The sequence below is a fragment of the Canis lupus genome, chromosome X, assembly GCF_011100685.1.
Source record: "Canis lupus familiaris isolate Mischka breed German Shepherd chromosome X, alternate assembly UU_Cfam_GSD_1.0, whole genome shotgun sequence".
Classification (NCBI taxonomy): domain Eukaryota; kingdom Metazoa; phylum Chordata; class Mammalia; order Carnivora; family Canidae; genus Canis; species Canis lupus.
This window is the reverse complement of record NC_049260.1, coordinates 120,710,322-120,730,055: the sequence shown is the minus strand read 5'-3', so window position 1 is coordinate 120,730,055 and position 19,734 is coordinate 120,710,322.

Below are 19,734 nucleotides of genomic sequence, written 5' to 3'. Positions count from 1 at the left end.
TAGTAAAAACCTCTTTTGTCAGGAACCCCTGGGCAATGAAATGCAAGTTTTGTTGTTTGCTTGTTTGTTGATGTCTCTTGCAGCAGAAAATTAACTACTTCATTTAACGAACACTTATTAATGAAATGCAAGTTATACTGTAGGATGATAATTTCCCTTTGCATCTGGCCTTTTTCCATTGTCATCTGCATCCACCTCTGGCCATAACCACTGCCCAAAAGCACGTGCCCCGTGCTTCAGTTTACAGAGTATATTCACAATTTCTAAATGTATATACCATCTCCGTTTTATAGGTGAAAAGGTGAGGTTGAGGAAAATTTTGAAGCTGGGTGACGGCCCTACAGCACCCCTCGTCTAACCAACTCTCAGGCTACCTCTCCCAACTGCATCGTCTGCTGCAGAGCTAAGCTAGGATATTAAAGCTAGCGAAGGGACGTGCCAGCGGAGCCAGGGGATGCTTGGGGTCCATGGAGGAGGACTATTCTCACCTCGCTGGCCCCACAGGATCTGAAGTCCAGGAGCTGACAACTGTAGCACAGTAAACGGAGCCCTGGGTATCTTCTGGCAAAGGGAAAGTTGGCACCGGGGCACAGCGAAACAGGTTCCACCATTTGCTAAGGGTGGTACAAGGTCATCCCGGGTCTTGCGGCCCCTGGTTTGTTTCTACGAAGGGAAGCGCGGCCCACGAGGAGCGGCAGGGCGCCAGTTGCCAGCGCCAAGGTGAAGGGTCCCGGCGACACGCCTACCACCGCAAAGGCCCCATGAGGACTGACGTGACAGGGCCACACCGAAGACAGGCACATACTGTGCTCAACAAGGGCCAAGTCTAGAGGAGGTACTCGTGATCACTTGGTTGAACGAAGAAGTCGGTGCCCAGCGTAGGGAAACTGAGGCCGCGGCTCACCCAGACCCTGAGATGCGGCAACACTGCGCACTGCTTGTGAAACAGGGGCCCGAGCCCTCGGAATCGGGTTTCCACGCGGTCCCCGGGACGCCGAGTGGGCGGGGCGAGGGCGGGCCGCCTCCATTTTGCTGGACTCTGATTGGACGGTCCCTCTAGCCGGGGGCGGGGCCTGGAGAGGGAAGTCCCGCCCACCGGCAGTGGGCGGGGCAAGGCGTTGTGGGTCCTTGAGGCCCTGGAGTGTGAGCGCTCCGCCACCAAGTGGGGTCTCTGGGGTGAAATCTGAGCCCCCCCCCAGGCTCTTTCATTCCCCGAGGCCGACACACCCAGCCTGAGCTGCGCTCCTAGTATCCGTTGAATACAATTAATACATAATAGTTGAGCGAGAGAGAGCAAGAGAAGTGCGGGGGGGGGGGGGGGGCGGGGGGAACCCCAAGTTCTAGCCGGCTCACAATGCGCAAGAGCAGTTAAATGATGTTTGGAGTTAGTTTCGTTCTTGTTTTCCCCTTGTCCGTATTTTGTTTTACTGAGGTGGGTTTCAAGTGTACAAGATCATGATTGGTGTTGTCCGTTTTTACTTTTTCATTTTCTATGAACGAGTTGAGCGAAGAGACATTAGAGGAAGGCAAAACGCAGTAGGAGCAGATAAATAGGATGCAGAAGAAGCCAGACTCAGAGGAGCTGGTGGTTTGGGCACCAGGCGAAAAACATGAAAAGGCAATAAAAGACAAAGCAGGCCGGCCTGGCCACGCATAGCTAAGGCCTTCCTGGCTGAGCCGTGCCAGGCTGCTCTTCCCAAGCCTGTCCTGGGAAGAAGACACCAACCACCTGCCAGGAGGGCAGCACTGAGGGGGTGCGGGCCGGCTCAGCCTGTGACTGGGCAGGAGTGTGGGTGTGTCGCGCGTGTGAGTTTGTGTGTTTGCTGGGGAAATAGTTTCCTCCCAACCCAGGAAACCTCTCCACAAAGGTGTAAGAGAAAGCAAACAACTCTGTCGACTAATAAGCGTGAAACCAGAATGTGCAGCATGTCACAAGCAACCCACGGAAGGGATGGGAAAAGACGGAAATCTCAAATAGCTAAATGGATACAAGCCATTACAGCTGAGAGGTTGAATAATTTGCAGCCAGGTAACAGCCAAAGGTAGGCTCATCTCCTCCCAGGAAACTGAGACCAGAGGTTCTTTTCCTTGATGATTACACTACAAGAGTTTGGCTCCCAGGCCCTTGAGGGAACTTTCTTGAGAGGCTGAGCCCTTAAAAAATATACATACACTTGAAAAGGACAGACAAAGGAAGCCTGAAAGTAAAGAAAAGGAGGGAATATCTTCCGTTATTTTTCCACAAGGAGAATTTAACCTCTTGTTCTTAATTTGCATTTGCCCTTATTATACTGTATTGCTAAAGACCAGGAAGCATGTGTGTGTGTGTGTGTCTGTGTTACATGCATGTGCACCCATAAATACATGTCTGAGAACCTGCCACCAAAACAAAGCTCTTTGCTGGCTCCTTTGGCTCCCAGGTCAGGGTCTGCACCCCCTCCCCATGACTCCACCATCCCCCGCCTTCCAGAGTGCTCTCTCCTCTCCCTATTCCCCTCATCATACCCTCCAAACTCTTCTCCCTCGCCCCAATCTCACACAAACACTCTGGATGACTTTGTAGAACATCTAATACATTATGATTGTGAAGCAGCTCCTGTAGCGTCCCCACCTGAGGAGCCATACCCCCATTTCTACCACCTCGCAAGTGCCATCTGTCCTCTCAATATCTCCTATGGTATTTTGGGCCTACATGATAGTTTGTGATCTCTTCTATATCCTATGAATCTCCTTGGGGCTTCCAGTCTCTCCCCGTAGACCATAGATGGGGAGAGGAGGACATGGCTGCTGGTTTTTTCATGTCTGTGCTGCCATCGCACAGGGCCCTGAACATGTACCCTCAGTCAGCTGCACTGAGAATCCTTCTAGGGCCACTTCTCTGGCTTTCCCCCTCCCACCCTCCTTCTGTTTCTTGGCCTCCTAAACTCTGCCATGAGAATATGAAACCAGAAGAATAAGGATTTACAAGATCTGTTCCCAGAGTGATTCCCCTAAGAGGAAGTATAGAGCTGACCAAGTTTACTTAAAATGCGTAAGGACCAAGCTTGGTGCTTTCCCACCTTGCCTCTCACCCGCTAGGCTCTGAGCACCCCATTGTGTAAAGCCCTAGGAAATCTAGGTCCCCCCTGTGGTGGACAGGCTGGTACTTCTGGCCTGAGGAAACCAGAGTGGGTGAAAAAGGAGCCAGCTTCATGGAGAGTACCATCCAGGCAAACCTGTCTGTGGGCCTTTGTCAACCGAGCAGGCGAAAGTTGACACCAAAAAAACAGCTGTTCTTTTGGAAATCTTGATTTGGAGAAATTGCGCACCCAGTCCTCTGATTCCAGGTCAGGCTGTGATCTGACTGCGAGAGAATAGTAGTTAAAAGATTTCCCCTAGAAAGTTCTGCATCAAGAACAGCTGCCCGTCACCCACTTTCCCTTGGGAGCATCACCTTGACATCGGTGCCATGTGTCCAGACGAAGCACTAGCATCAGCCTTTCCACGTGTCTCAGGGCCCAGCCAGGAAAGCCATTGTTCTCTACCCCTTTTTTCAAAAAGGCCCCTTAGCCCCACTAGACGAGGGGAGCCAACGAGGCCCCTGGGAATTAGTGGGGCAATGAAGGCTCACAGCATCACAGATAGTTGCCAGAATCACAAACTGCCAAGCGATTATCCAGCCTTTATTTCTCAGCTCCAGAAACCGATACTCAGTGCCTCCCAAGACAGCTGACTTGCTTTTCCAACCTCAGTAGTGGCAGAGGTCAGCCTGACTATCCCCTCTGTTCTGTGGACTCTGGCCTCTCTTAACCTTGCCAACACTTGTTGGTGACCACATTTTACTGCTGGAACACATCCATCTATCAACTAGCCCCTCAAATCTTCTCTATGCAGGTGCTGCTGGATCTTCTCGGTACAGTCCCGGGTAGATTTTTAAGAGTCAAATGTGTGTTCCCACATTGGTCACTGTGGCACCTCACCTATGTGGCCACAAAGCAGACACACAGGGCCAGTGGAGGAAACAGCTGGGTTACCACTGGAAAGAACTAGACCTGGAGCCAAAGCCTGGAGGTGAATCTGGGTTCCTCCACCACTTCCTAGCTGTGGGACCACACATGGGTCAGTGCCCCTTTCTGGGCATTAGTTTACCTTAACTGGAAATGGTTTGTTAGGAGAAGCTGATGACCTGATAAACTGCAAGGTCATGACTTGGCACAGGAGAAAGAGAGCTAGACTGAGGGTGACTCTGTCTGGGGCTCCCACATGCCCTAGAGCGAGCCTCTTACTTCCTCATCTGTTGGTGTCAGAACTAGATGTGGCTGGGACTAAATGGACCTCTGTGGCCCTTCAGGGATAAGTGAAGAAAAGTGGCAGTCGGAGAACTGTCTGTTTTTTGAGAGCACATATTCCTTTCCAAGAACCAAGTCATTTCTTTCTTCATTTTACAATCTCAGCACAACTCTCGGGTCATCTCCGTTCCACTGGCAACTCTGTGATCTGCTGCAAGAGAAAGATTTCGAGGATGAAATACAGGAAGCTGCTTCAAAGGACTGAGAGCAGAGAGTCAGTTTGGTGGACCGTAAGCTTGAGGAATGGCTTCAGGAGCAGGGTGTAACCTGAGGAAGGGAAGAACAGGGGCAGCTCTGCCTTCAGATGTTTGAAGGGCTTTCACAGGGAACAGACGTGAAACTAGTAGTGAGTACAAAGCAGGAGGGCGTGGGGAACCAGGAATCCACGGCAAAGGCCACGGGAAGTTTGCTTCTTTTCATTCTAAAGAATCGCTTTCTACCTGCTGGCCTATTAGAGCGGCTGTACAAAGGCATCTGCCCCCTTGATGGGCTCTCACCCTGGGGTGGAGGTGGAGCTGGAGGGTGGATTGCTCGTAGGTGACTACTGCCTTCTTCCCCAAATCGGATGATTTTGTGTTCTCTGAGCCCGCGGTGAGATCAGGCATATTTTTTATAGCACCTAGTACAGATTTGTGTACACAGTTGGGCTTAGCCAAATGAGTGAATGTATCTTTCTTTCTTCATATAACAGGGAAGGCCTGTAATGGGGTGTTATCCTTGGCCCCTGACACTTGGATAATGATGGTGTCCCACAGTAAAACATTTTTGCATGTAAATATCACTTAAATCTGCACAGTGGTTGTCAAACAGTGAGGCCCTGAGAGAAGCCAGTGCACCAACCTGGAAACATTTTTATGATAATCATTTTCCTGCAGAACCTGGAGCTTCAAAAGGAGGGCATTCAAATACCCCCCCTAGAATGTTGCAGCTGGAAGGAACTTTCAAGATCACAGAATCCAACCCTTTCATTTCCCAGATGGCACAGCCAAGGCATCGGCTGTGGGGGTGAGGGGAGGAGAATGCCTTTCCTGGCCTAAGGCCTGGCACATGGAAAGAACCTACCAGAGCCTTGCCGCCTGCCTGCTTGACAGTGGGCCAACCAAGGCAATGGCAGAGTGGGGTGAGAAAGCAGCCTTCTCTCTCTCACCCAGGCAAGACAGCAGGGCTTAAACAAGACCCAGGGGCAGCTGGAGGTGACCCAGCAATATAGACAGGAGCGAGAAAAAAGCACCAGCCCACATCTCCCTCGGAAGTGACATGGAAGCTCAAGGAAAGACTGTCTCTGTAGAGGAGGTGCCAGCAAACCCCAAGCAGGTTCCTCTGTTCTGCAACTTAGGGAAGACCCTAGGCGTCCATTCCAGCTGACAAGTAGGGCCCACAGAGCCCAGCCTAGTCTCCACTCTGCATGGGGAGCACCCCAGCTGGGGATGCTGTGTCCCAAATTTATAAACCTAACAGCCTTCAGGGATCCCTGAGCTTCCCTTCACTTGGAATGCACTTCTCACTGATACCTTTTGAAATCCTGCTCTTCCTTAATAGTTCATCTAAAAGGCCACCTCTTCTGAGAAGCATTTTTAAATGTCCAAGCATTAGTTTTTTATTCCCAAGACCCTAGTCGTCCTCCTTATTCAACTCACCTCAGTGTGCTGTGTATCAATCTGCTTTGGACCAGCGTTGGTGTGCTGGATCTCCCTCCCTTGCCTAGACCATCCTTCCCAGTGTTCACTTACTGAACTCAGAGAACTTGCTTTGTGCATACTTGCCGCTCCTCTAGTCTCAGGCACTGTAGGCGCTCAGAGAGCCAGCTGAACGCACAGAGGAAAGGACGGCTGAAGAAGAGGCTGCTGTCTTAGCTGCACCCCCTTCACAGAGGAGCACTCTGCCTCTCACAAGGTCCAGAAGAAGGATGGAGCAAGGAGGGGAGGGAGTGAGAAAAAATGAAGGGAGGGAGGGAGAGGGAACAGAGGGAGGAAGGATTGTTGAAAACAGAAAAAACACAAACTTTTATTGTCCTGAGAGGCTCCTAGGGAGAGAGACACACACCCAGGATGATGGTGTGGTGCTGTCGGTGGTGGAATAGTAGACCAGATTCCCCATATGAATGGAATGCGTCACAGTTCTGTTCATTGATTCAACCATTTGTTCACTTATGGAAAGCCTACTATGGGCAAGGCGATGTTTCGCTTGGTTTCTTGGTGGTATGCCCTAGTCCTTCAGGACACGCATGGGTTCACATATGAACTCTGTCATTTACTAGCTCTATGACCTTGAACAGGTACTTAACTTCTCTGTGCCTCAATTTCTTTATCTGCAAAATGGGATTATAACAGTACCTTCCTTATAAGTTCCTGTGAAAATCCAGGGATTAAATTGACACCAAGTGCTTTATTTTTTTAAAGATTTTTATTTATTTATTCATGAGAGACACAGAGAGAGAGAGGCAGAGACATAGGCAGAGAGAAAAGCAGGCTCCATGCAGGGAGCCCAATGTGGGACTCGATCCCTGGACTCCAGGAGCAGCCCCTGGGCCAAAGGCAGGCTCTAAAACACTGAGCCACCCAGGATCCCAACACCAAGGGCTTTAAACAGTGCTCTGCACAGAGCAACCGCTATGTAAGCCTTGGCGATTGTTCTAGGCACCGTGAATATATACATCAGTGAACAAGACTGACAGAAATCTTTGCCCCCTTGAGCTTAAATCCAAGTGGAGGGAGATGGACGAGGAACGGCAACAACAAAGGACATCAATCACGTCAGGAGGTAATAAACGACATTTGGAAACAGAGCAGGTCAGGGAAACTGGGAGTAAGCAGATGGGAGTGGTGATTTTCCGTGCTACAGTCACTGTGGGCCTCACAGAGACCTGTTCGTCAATGGCATCAACTTGAACCTGCGGCATGGGGTGGGAACAGGAAGAGATCTTTCGAGAGAACTCTGAGAGACCAGGTGCCTTGAGGGTGAGAGGCTGTTTGCTGTTGAGTTAGAGGAGGTGCAGAAGTCTGCAAGGAGCCAGGGCTTTGGTAAACACTTGTGGCCAAATTTGGCAGCTACTGGGCCTCTGCGGAGCACACCCAACCCTCGCAGCTGGCACAGAGGCGGCCCAGGGAGCCAAAGCCCTTCAGTGAGCTTAGCTAATGAGGGCCTGCAGTGCAAAGCTTGGCTCAGCCTTGCAGCTCCCTGGGACCTCATCACTGTTTCCCTAAGCTGGGTTTCCTCTTACCTGGGAAACCTGGTGGAACAGACTGGGAGTGCCCTGAATTTTTAATGATGCATGAAGTACAGAAGGTTTTGCTCTGGGTGATCCAGAGAGAGTCCTTTCTGCTTTCCTTGGGGGCAATGACTCCAGAAAGAGCTAGAAGCTCAAAGTGTCCTCCGAGAGCAAGGTTTCCTGTGAGAAGCCTCTCAGCCTGTATCCCCCCCTCTCCATCACAACCCTAGTCACACAAAGGCCATAATCAAAAGCCCCTTTGCCAACCCCAAGCCCCCGCTTCAGTTCTTGGCTCTACAACTCCCCATCATTCTATCCCTCTGCTGCTTGTGGAGGCTCAGGAGGTTCGTGTCCCTGCAGTTGGCTTATAAATTCCTCAAGATCATGAATGGGGTTTTTAAAAATATTTTATTTATTTATTCATGAGAGACACACAGAGAGAGGCAGAGACATAGGGAGGGGGAGAAGCAGGCTCCTTGTGGGGATCCTGATGTGGGACTCAATCCCAGGACCCCGGGATCTCACCCTGAGCCGAAGGTAGACGCTCAAGCACTGAGCCACCCAGGAGCCCCGAGATCATGAATGTTTTTGAGGAGGTGACAAATTCTAGAAGCATCACACCATAGGCTATATTTGACCATTTGTTCAATAAACACTCATTGAGTACCTACTGAGTGCCATGCATCGTTCTTGGTGCTTGGGAGACAACAGTGAAGAAAACAGACCAGAGTTCTTTCCTCACAGAGCTCATATTCTAGTGGGACAAAGAGTCAGTAAACATAGGACATTCATAAGACAATGTCACCACAATGAACAGCGCCATTAAGAAGAAAGGAAGGAGAGTAAGGGGAGCAAGAGTGATGGAGGCCTTTCCTTTCATGGTAGACAGAGGAGGCTTCTCAGGCAGCGACATTTAAGCCCAAACTGAATGAAGTTATGGGCCAAGCCATGTCCCAAGCAAAAGAACAGGGAGGGAACAGCAAGTACAAGGGCCTTGAGATGAAGAAAAACATGCTAGTACAGTGCTATCAATTCACTGATATAGAGATTTAGGTCAAAAGAGAGAAAATGTCTTTTCCAAAATACACATCAAGCAGGAAATGAATGAAAGACATCCTCACACCCATGACTGACCACTATTAATGTTTCTTGGAGTTTCTTCCAGATATATTAACATATGTACACATGTATGTACTTGTACATATAAACACACACACTGTTTTTCCTAAACTGTTACTCTGCAAACTTTATTGTCATTAACCAGATGCAAGGATAATTTCCAATGTCCATAAACATGGATCTACATTGTCATTTTTTCCAACTTAACATTTGTACCAATTTGAAATATCTTTTTGTTTAGCGAGGTATAATTTACTTACAGTAGAATTGATCCTTTGTACGTATACAGTTGTATGAATTTTTACAAACTCACACAGTTGTGTAGTATTCACCATCGAGATAATGAATTTCTCTATTATCCCAAATACTCCTTTACTGTGCCTTTGTAGTCAAATTGCCTGTTCCCACCTGCAGATGAGATCCCTGGCAAGCAGCGATCTGATTTCCGTCTCAATAGTTTTAATTTTTTTCAGAATATCATATAAACAGAATCATATACTATGAAGACTTTTGTGTCTAGCTTAGTTCACATAGAATGCTTTTTGAGAGTCATCCACGTTGCTGTATATCAGTAATTTATTATTTTTATATAATACACTCCATCGTATAGATATCCCACAATTTGTTTATCCATCCACTAGTGGAGGGACACTTGGGTTGCTTCCAGCTATTGAAACTATTAAAGCTATTAAAAATAGCTTCCAGCTATTAAATAAAGCTATTATAAACATTCATATACAGATTCTTTTTTAAGGTTTTATTTATTTATTCATAAAAGTCACACAAAGAGAGAGGCAGAGGAGAAGCAGGCTCCATGCAGGGAGCCTGATGCGGAACTCGATCCCAGGACCCTGGGATCATGACCTGAGCCAAAGGCAGATGCTCAACTACTGAGCCACCCAGGCTCCCCCAGATTCTTTTCTTAATGGGTATTTCTTTATTTCTCTTGGGTGTATACTTAGAAGTGGGATTGCTAGGTTGTATGGTAAAAGTGTGTTTAACTTTATAGGGAACTACCCAACTTTTGTCCAAATTGTCTGTACCATTTTGGATTTTCACCAGCAGAGTATGAGAGGTCTAGTTGCTCCACATGGTTATTTTTTTAAAAAATTTTAGCCACTCTAATAGGAGTATAGTGGTATCTCATTGTTGGTTTTTAAAAAATAGTTCTAATTTTTTTTATTGAGTTTTTTTACTGAAATATAATTAACATACAATGTTATATTAGTTTCACGTGGTAAAATATAATGATTCACCATTTCTATGCATTACTCAGTGCTCATAATGACAAGTCTATCTTAATCCCCTTCCCCTATTTCACCCATTCCACCCCCCCACTTCCCCTCTGGCAACCACCAGTTTGTTGTTTTAATTCGCTTTTCCTCTAATGACTAATGATGTTGAGCGTCTTTCATGTGCTTATTTGCCATTCTTATTTCCTCTTTGGTGAAGTGTCAGTTCAAATCTTTGCCCATGTTGTAATTAGACTGTTTGCTTACTGCCGAGCTGTATTAATTTCCTCAGGCAGCTGTAACAAATTACCACACACTTAACAACTCAAAGCAACTGAAATAAATTCTCTCACAGATCTGGAAGCCAGAAGTCCAAACCTAGTCCTATGTGTGTCAAAGTATCAGTAGAGTTGGTTCCTTCTGGAGGCTCCAGGGGAGAATCTATTCTTGCCTCTTCCAGTTTCTGAAAGCTGCTGATAATCCATGATTTGTGGCCTTGTTGCTCTGATATGTGCCTCTGTGGTCCCATTGCCCTCTGCTTTTCTGCAGTCAAACCTCCCTCTGTCTCTTATCAGGACACTTGTGATGGCATTTGGGGTCCATCCAGATAGTCCAGGATGATCTCTCCATCTCAAGATCCTTAACTTCATCACATTAGCAAAGTCCTTTTTTTGTCATATAAAGTAACATTCATAGGCTCCAGGGGCTATGACCTGAGTAACTTTGGGGGACAGTGTTCAGCCTACTACACAAGCTTAGAGAGTTCTTCAGATTTTGATTCACTGTCCTTTATTAGATAAGTGTTTTGCAAATAGTTTTTCCCTGCTTGTGGCTCATCTCTACATTTCTACATTTTCTTAACAGATCTCTTGAAAAACACAATGTTATCATTTTTATTTTAATGGAGTCCAATTGATAAATTTTATAAAAAAATTTTCTATTATGGCTTGTATTTTGTTTATTCTCATGAAATAATCTTTGCATAAGCCGAGGTCACAAAGATTTTCTCCTACATTTACTTCCAGAAATTTTAGTTTTAGGTTTAACATTTAAGCCTTTGAACAATTTTGAGTTAGTTTTTGTAAATGGTGCAAGACACAGGTCCAAATTCATTACTTTGCATGTGAATGGTCAATTGTTCCAGCACCGTTTGGTACAAAGACTATTCTTTCTCCTTTGAATTGCCCTTGTACCTTGTCAAAAACCAGTTGGCGGGGGATGCCTGGGTGGTTCAGCAGTTGAGTGTCTGCCTTTGGCTCAGGGCATGATCTCAGAGTCCAGGGATCAAGTCCCACATCAGGCTCCCTGCAGGGAGCCTGCTTCTCCCTCTGCCTGTGTCTCTGCCTCTCTCTCTATGTCTCCCAGGAATAAATAAATAAAATAAAAATAAAATCTAAAAGAAAAACAGTGGGCTATGTTTATTTCTGAATTCTCTTCTGTTCAATGGAGCTACGTGTTGGGCCTTTCACCATACCACATTGTCTTGATTACCATAGGTTTATAATAAATCTTGAGATTTAATAGTGTGAATGCTCCAACTCTGTTCTTTTTTAAAATCATACTTTTGCTATTTTTTTGCTACTATGTGGAAATACGATTGCCTTTTTGTATGTTGGTTTTGTATCCTGTTCCAGTAGCTTTTCTGTAGATTCCTTGGGATTGTCTACATACACAATCATATTGCCTGTGAGTATAGATAGCTTTATTTTCTCCATTCCAATCTGAAGCCTCCTATATCTTGTCCTTGTCTTACAAGGACATCTTGGCATCAGCCAAGGCCTTAGGTATGATGTTGAGTAAGAGTGATGAGAGTGCACATCCTATGCTCCCAATCTTATTGCAGGAGCATTTGGTTTTTCACTGTTAATTACAATGTTAGGAATGTTTTGTGTGGATGTTGTTGTTGTTGTTGTCCTTTTTCAAGAAGAAAAAGTCCCTTTTATTCCTAGTTTGCTTGATAGTTTTATTACAAATGGATGTATGATCATGTGATTTTGCTTCTTTAGACTGTTAATATGATGGATTACATTGATTTCTTTTTGAACGTTGAACCACCTTTGCATTGCCAGAGTAAACATCACTTGATTTTTATATATTATTTGATCAGCGTGCTAATGTTTGTTGAGGATTTTCACATTCTATTCATGAAGAATATTGGCTTTTAGTTTACTTTAGTTTTTTTCTTATACTGTGTTGTCTGGATTTGGTGTCAGAGTAATGCTGGCATCATATAATAATTTAAGAAGTATCCCCTTGTCTTCCCTTTTCTGGAATAGTTTTTGTAGAATTGGTATTACATATTCCTTAAATGTTTGGTAGAAGGTGAAAGTGAATTCATGTAGCTTTAATTTGTGGAAATATTTGTACTCAATTCCCTTCACTTCATTTAGTAGAATAGAACTTCCAGTTTGTGTCCTTTCAACTTGTAATTCATTGAAGTTGATGTGAAGTTTCATTCACATTGAAGTGAAATTTAAGGGCACAGTGTGTGGTTTGTAGTCCCTTATTATCCTGTTAATGTCTATGGTATATTGTCATTGTTAATGATTTCCTGGTATCACATTATATAAAGTAATATATTTAGCCATTCTGTTATTGTTGAACTTTTAAATTACATTTGTATTTTCACCATTATAAATATGATAAAAACATATGTATATACATCTTTGTAGAGATGTCTGATTTATTTAGATAAATCCTACAAGCAGACTTTGTGTGTATTGCTCCATAAAAATTACCTCCAAACTCAGTGGTTTAAAATAACAAACATTTATTTATTTATTTATTTATTTATTTATTTATTTATTTACTTACTTACTTATTTTAAAGATTTTATTTATTTATTTGAGACTGAGACAAAGAGAAAGAGAATGAGCAGGGGGAGGGGCAGAGGAAGAGAGAGAAGCAGGCTCCCTGCTGAGCAGGGAGCCCTACAACAACACAAAGACATTGCAGGGCTCAATCCAGGGTCCTGGGATCATGACCCGAGCCGAGCTGAAGACAGACACTTAACCAACTGAGCCATCCAGGCACCCAAACAACACATATTTACTATCTCATAGTTTGTGTGGGTCTGGAATCTAGTTGTGTCTTGACTGGGTCCTCTGGTTCAGGGTCTCTGACACAGCTACAGTCAAGTGTTGGCTGCTGCTACAATCATCTCAAGGCTCAACTGGGGGGAAGAGGTGCTTCCCAGCTGGCTTACATGACTGTAGGCAAGATTTTATTCCTTCCAGGCCATTGGACACAAGACCTCAGCTCCTTACTGGCTGGCCATTGACCAGAGGTTGTGTTCAATTCCTTGCCACGTAAGCCTCCCTGTGGGGCAGTTCATAACATAGCAGAGGGAGTTCCTTCAAAGAAGCAAGGGACTAAGAGACCAAGAGATGGCCAACCTACTCTTGGAAGTATCCCATCACTCATGCCCAATTCAGACTTATTAGAAATAAGTCACTAGGTTTGGCCCACACTCAAGGAAAGGGGATTCTACAAGGCCACAGATACAAGGAGGTGAGGGTATTTAGGGGACATTTTAGAGGCTGCCTAGCAAGGAATATTGGTTTCTTTTTTTTTTTTTTTTTGAATATTGGTTTCAAGAGTTGTTTCATTGTTTCTTATAAAGAATTGTATTTATGGGTTCAATTCCAACTCTTCTTTTTCCTGTTCTTCAAATGAATACAAATGACTAGTTTTTACAGATATTTTAAAAGTAATGAGTAAATAACAAAATATTTATAATATATGTGGAGATAAAAAGAATAGTAATTCAGTGAACATACACATAACTACCACTTATTGTATTTTTAAAATGTATATCTCTTTCTCTCTCAGGACTAACCAATATTTGATTTTTTGGTTTTTGTTTATTATTCCCTTGATTTTATTTGAATAAACACTTATATTTATTTTAAGACAACATATTGCTTAGTTATGTTTGTTTTTAAACTTTGCGCTGTACTGCATGTATTATTGTGATTTTGCTTTTTTTACCGAAAGAGATTCTCCTGAGATTCATCTATTTGGTTGCATCTAACTGCATTTATTGTATCCACTATATAGAATCCTGTTGTTATGTATCTACTATAGTTTCTTAATGCTTCCTACTAGTACTGGATATTTGCTATAACCAACATGTGGTTATGAATATTCCTGTACAAGTGTATGTCTCCAGGTGCACATGTACATGGCCTTCTCTTGAATAAAAACATTGCCATTCTAATGCGTGTATGTTATGGACTGAATTGTGTTCCCCTGCCCATTCCTACGTTGATATCCTAATCCCCAGTATTCACAATGTGAATATTTGAAGATCAAGTCTTTAAAGAGGTAATTAAGGTAAAATGAGGTCATTAGGGTAGACCATAATCCAGCATTACTAGTGACCTTCTAAGTAGAGGAGATTAAGACACAGGCAACATCTAGGGGCAACCATGGAGGACACAGTGAGAAAGTGATCGTCTGCAAAGCAAGGAGAGAGTCTTTAGGAGAAGCTAACAGTGCCAGAAACTGGATCTTAAATTTCCAGCCTCCAGGACTGTGAAACAACAAATTTCTGTTGTTGAATCCACGGTGTCTGTGGTATTTTGTTACGGCAGCCCTAGGGAACCAGTGAAGTGTGGGTCTTTTGTTGTGATTGTAATTTGCAGTTATTGAGTTTGAGCATCTTTTCATGTGTGCATGGACTATTTGGCTTCCTCCCCTTTGAAATGCCTAGTAATGTTATTTGCCCATTTGTTGTTGTTATTGTTGTTGGATCATTTGTCTTTTCCTTGTTAGTTTATCGACCATCTTTCTTTATGTATTATAGACTTGAATCACTTGGTGATGTATGTATTGTAATCTATGCCTTTTCCAATGTGTGGCTTCTCTTTTCACTCTTGGTTTTTTTATTTTTTTTATTTTTTTATTTTTTTATTTTATTTATTTATTTATTTATTTTACCATCCTCACCAGTTTATGCTGTAATATCTTGTGTTTCATTTTTATATTTTTAATACTTTATTTTTAAGAAGATTTCATTTATTTATTTGAGAGAGAGAGAGAGGGAGAGAGAGAGAGAACGAGTGGGATGGGGTGTAGAGGGAGAGGGAAAGGGAGAAGCAGACTCTCCACTGAGTAGGGAGCCTGATGCAGGGCTCCATCCCAAGACCTTGGGACCATGACCGGAGCCGAAGGCAGACACTTAACCAACTGAGCAACCCTGGCGCTGCTTATTTTTTTATTTTAATAATATGGTGACTACTTGTGAACCCACGGCCAATCCCAAAACTAGAACATGAGTGACTGACATTCTCCTATGGCCTCATCAGCCGTTCCATCCCTCTGCCATTCATTTCCTCAAAATAACAGTAGCTAACACTATGTGCCAGGGGTTGTTTTACACACTTTATAGGTACTCACTCTCTCAAACCAGACCATAATCCTATGAACCAGCTACGTTTTACAGATGAGGCCACTAAAGCACAATGTTACTTGCCGGAGTCATGCCAGCATTTGATGACAAAGCCAACATTTGAACCTAGGCAGTCTATTTCTTAACCATCTTGCTATATTGCTCATTGGTAATCACTGTGCAAAATCTGGTGTATCTCATTTAACTGCCTTTTAAAATTGATATTACCTATTTGTGTATGTCTAAATAACATACTCTTTAGTTTTGTTGTTTTAATAACTTTATTAAAAAGGCAGCATACCATATATTGTCTCTTGAAGTTATTTTGTTGAACAGAAGTATTTTTTGTCACATATTTTATTTTATTTTATTTTTTTAATTTTTATTTATTTATGATAGTCAGAGAGAGAGAGAGAGAGAGAGAGAGAGAGAGAGAGAGAGGCAGAGACACGGGCAGAGGGAGAAGCAGGCTCCATGCACCGGGAGCCCAACGTGGGCTTCGATCCCGGGTCTCCAGGATCGCACCCTGGGCCAAAGGCAGGCGCTAAACCGCTGCGCCACCCAGGGATCCCCTTGTCACATATTTTAAATTATCAGTCAATTCCTTTATTGCCTGTACTTTTTTGTATCTAATTTAAGAAATCTTTCCATACTCCAAGGTTTTAAAGATCTGGTCTTGTATTACCTTCTAAAAATCTATAACTTTGCCTTTCAATTCAGTGATTTTTAAAATTTTTATTTTGAAGTAATTTGAATTCATAACAATTGAAATAGTAAGGAGAGTTCCTGTACTCTTCACTCAGCTTCCCCCAAATGATAAGAGTTACCTAACCATAGTACAACAATAATCAAAACTAGGAAATGGACATTGGTGTGATATCATTAAGTAAATTACAGATCTTATTAGATTTCAACACTTTTTATGTGCAGACTTTTTAAATTTGGGGGTACATTTCTATGAAATTTTTACTCCATGTATACATTTGTGTAACCACCTTCACAATCGGTCTACTCCCTTGAGCCACCTTCCCATCACCTCTACCCACTTCAACCAACCATTGATCTTCACCGTGACAGCTCTGTCATTTCGAGAATGTGATATAAATGCAATCATGGGCAGCCCCGGTGGCCGGGCAGTTTAGCGCCGCCTTCAGGCCAGGGCGTAATCCTGGAGACCTGGGATCTAGTCCCACGTGGTCGGGCTCCCTGCATGGAGCCTACTTCTCTCTCTCTCTCTCTCTCTCTCTCTCTCTCTCTCGGTGTCTCTCATGAATAAATAAATAAATAAATAAATAAATAAATAAATAAATAAATAAATAAATAAATAAGGATCTCTGGGTGGCGCAGCGGTTTGGCGCCTGCCTTTGGCCCAGGGCGCGATCCTAGAGACCCGGGATCGAATCCCACGTCGGGCTCCCGGTGCATGGAGCCTGCTTCTCCCTCTGCCTATGTCTCTGCCTCTCTCTCTCTCTCTCTGTGACTATCATAAATAAATAAAAATTTTAAAAAATCCAGTCTTAAAAGGTTACATACGGTATGATTGCATTTTTAAAAATATTTATCTTTAATATTTTTTCTTTATTTATTTATGATAGTCACAGAGAGAGAGAGAGAGAGAGAGAGAGAGGCAGAGACAGAAGCAGGCTCCATGCACCGGGAGCCCGACGTGGGATTCGATCCCGGCTCTCCAGGATCAGGCCCTGGGCCAAAGGCAGGCGCCAAACCGCTGCGCCACCCAGGGATCCCAAGACTGGATTTTTTTACTCAGCATAAAGCCTTTGAAATCCACCTAAGTAGGTATGTATATGAATAGTTTGTTCATTTTATTGAGTAGTATTCCATGGCATGGATATACCACATTTTCTTTATTCATTCACCCATTGAGTGACATTTGGGTTGTTTCCAGCTTTTGATTGCTACAAACAAAGCTGCTATGAACATTCATGTGTAGCTGTATGTGTGAACATAAAGTTTCATTTTTCTGGAACAAATGGACAAATGTGGGATTGCTAGGTCAAATGGTAAGTGTATGTTTAGCTTTATAAGAAACTGCTGAAGTGTTCTCCAAAGTATCCATACCATTTTACATTCCCACCAGCACTGTAGGAGTGTTCTCACAATATTTTATTGATTTATTGTTATTTTGATTTTAGCCATTCCAGTGAGTGTGTACTGATGTTTCATTGTGGTTTTGTCTTGTGTTCTCCTAATGACTAATGATAGTAAGCATCTTTTCATGTGCTTATGTGCCATCTGTATTTCCTCTTTGGTCAAGTGTCAATCTGAGTCCCTTACCCAATTGAATTGTTTGCTTTCTTACTGCTGAGTTTAGAGAATTCTTTATATATTCTGCATGCAAGTCTTTTGTCAGATTGGTATTGGTGTGTAAATATTTTCTCCTTGTCTGTGGCTTGTCTTTTTATTCTCTTATCAGTGTCTTTCACAGAGCAAACTTTTTTAGTTTTGAAGAAGTCTACTTTATCAATTTTTAACGGTTATGCTTTTGATGTCATGTCTAAGAATCCTAAGGCAAAACGATTTTCTCTTTTTTTTTGGTAGAGTTTTATGCTTTACATTTAAACTTATGATTCATTTTGAGTTAATTTTTGAATAAAGTAGAGTCTGGTGGGGAGGAAAAGCAGTACCTCCTTATTTAGATAGGTCAGGATGGCCAATACAGGTCCATCTCCGAGTGTCTACAACACCTACTGGGGAAGAGTCATACATATCCATTAGTGTTTCTGGGTTGTGGACTGTTCTAGCACCTAGGTTATAAGGCAAAAAACAAACTAAACTAAACTAAACTAAACTAAACTAACAACATCCAGAGAACTTACTCTTGGCCCATCCATTGAATCCTGAGGTCCCTAGTCAGTTCTCTTTGTCTCAGTCTTCTGATAATTACATATTTTGTCCTGGGGTTTCAATTATAATTAGTGGGAGGAATAGGATGAAATGCATTTACTTCATCTGTTGTAGACCTGAAGACCTACATTTAAGTCACATGAAATTTATTTTTGTGTATGGTAAGGGATCCAATTTCATGTTGTCAATATACATGATCAGTTGTTTCATTACCACTTTGCAAATAGTCCACTTCTTCTCTTTCAATGATCTGTAAAGACAGCTCTGATACTGATAATGTCAGGTCCCTCACCTTGTTCTCCTTCTTTGGAAATGCTTCAATTTTTCTTGGCATTTGTTCTCTCTTTTTTTTTTGCATTTGTTCTCTTATATAAAGTTTTGAATCCACTTGTTAAGCACCGTGAAAATAACATGTTGCAATTTTTGTTAGAAATGCAATGGGGGGGCGCCTGGGTGGTTCAGTCGTTAAGCATCCAACTCTTAATTTCAGCTCTGATATTGATCTCAGGGTTGTGAATTCAAGCGCTTGTTGGGCTCTGTGCCCAACTTAAAAAAGATAAATAAATGCATTGAATCTTGCAGATTAATTTGGAACTGAATGGCCATCTTTACATGGTTGAGACTTCCAAACCATGACTACAGTATATTTCTTAATTGATTTAAACTTTCTTTAATACACTTGCATATCTCTTGTTAAATTTATCCCTGATTACTTTACATTTTTGATGCTAGGAGACTCTGAAGAGCCCACTGAAAAATTACTGGTACCAATGAAAGAGTTTGGTAAAGTGATTGAGCACCGACTAAATATGCAAAAGGCAAAAACTGGCAAATCTGGTTGAAAACATAATAGAAGGGATCCCTGGGTGGCGCAGCGGTTTGGCGCCTGCCTTTGGCCTGGGGCGTGATCCTGGAGACCCGGGATCGAATCCCACGTCGGGCTCCCGGTGCATGGAGCCTGCTTCTCCCTCTGCCTATGTCTCTGCTTCTCTCTCTCTCTCTCTCTGTGTGACTATCATAAATAAATAAAAAATATTAAAAAAAAAGAAAACATAATAGAAAAAGGCTTCCATTCACAATTGCAATATAAAATATATAAAATATCCAGGAATGAACCTAACCTGAGAGATATAGCTGGCAGTAAACACTTGCAACAAACATTATAGACCATGGAATGATATCCTTAACATAAAACATTATCACTAGGCAACAAGAAAAACACCAGCCTTCCAGGAGGAAAGTGGGTGAAAGACTTGAATGTAATAATCACACAAGAAGTAATGTAAATGAATAGTAAATATTTTTAAAAGTTTGCCTCACTAGCAAAGAAAGAGATTAAAACAATGAGATATGTTCCACCCATAAGTCTGGGCAGTATTTCAAAGATTGTTTCTTTGCAATGTGACAGGGGAAGGGAAACATCTGCCTCCTATGGCACTGGTGGGAGTATAAATGCACATTCCTGTACATCGACTCTTCTACTTCTAGACATTTGTTCTAAGGAAGTCATCAGACTAGCATGTTTCACTTTCCTCACCTGCAAAATGGGGATAATAGTGCTTTCCTCACAGAATTGTTATGAATATTAAT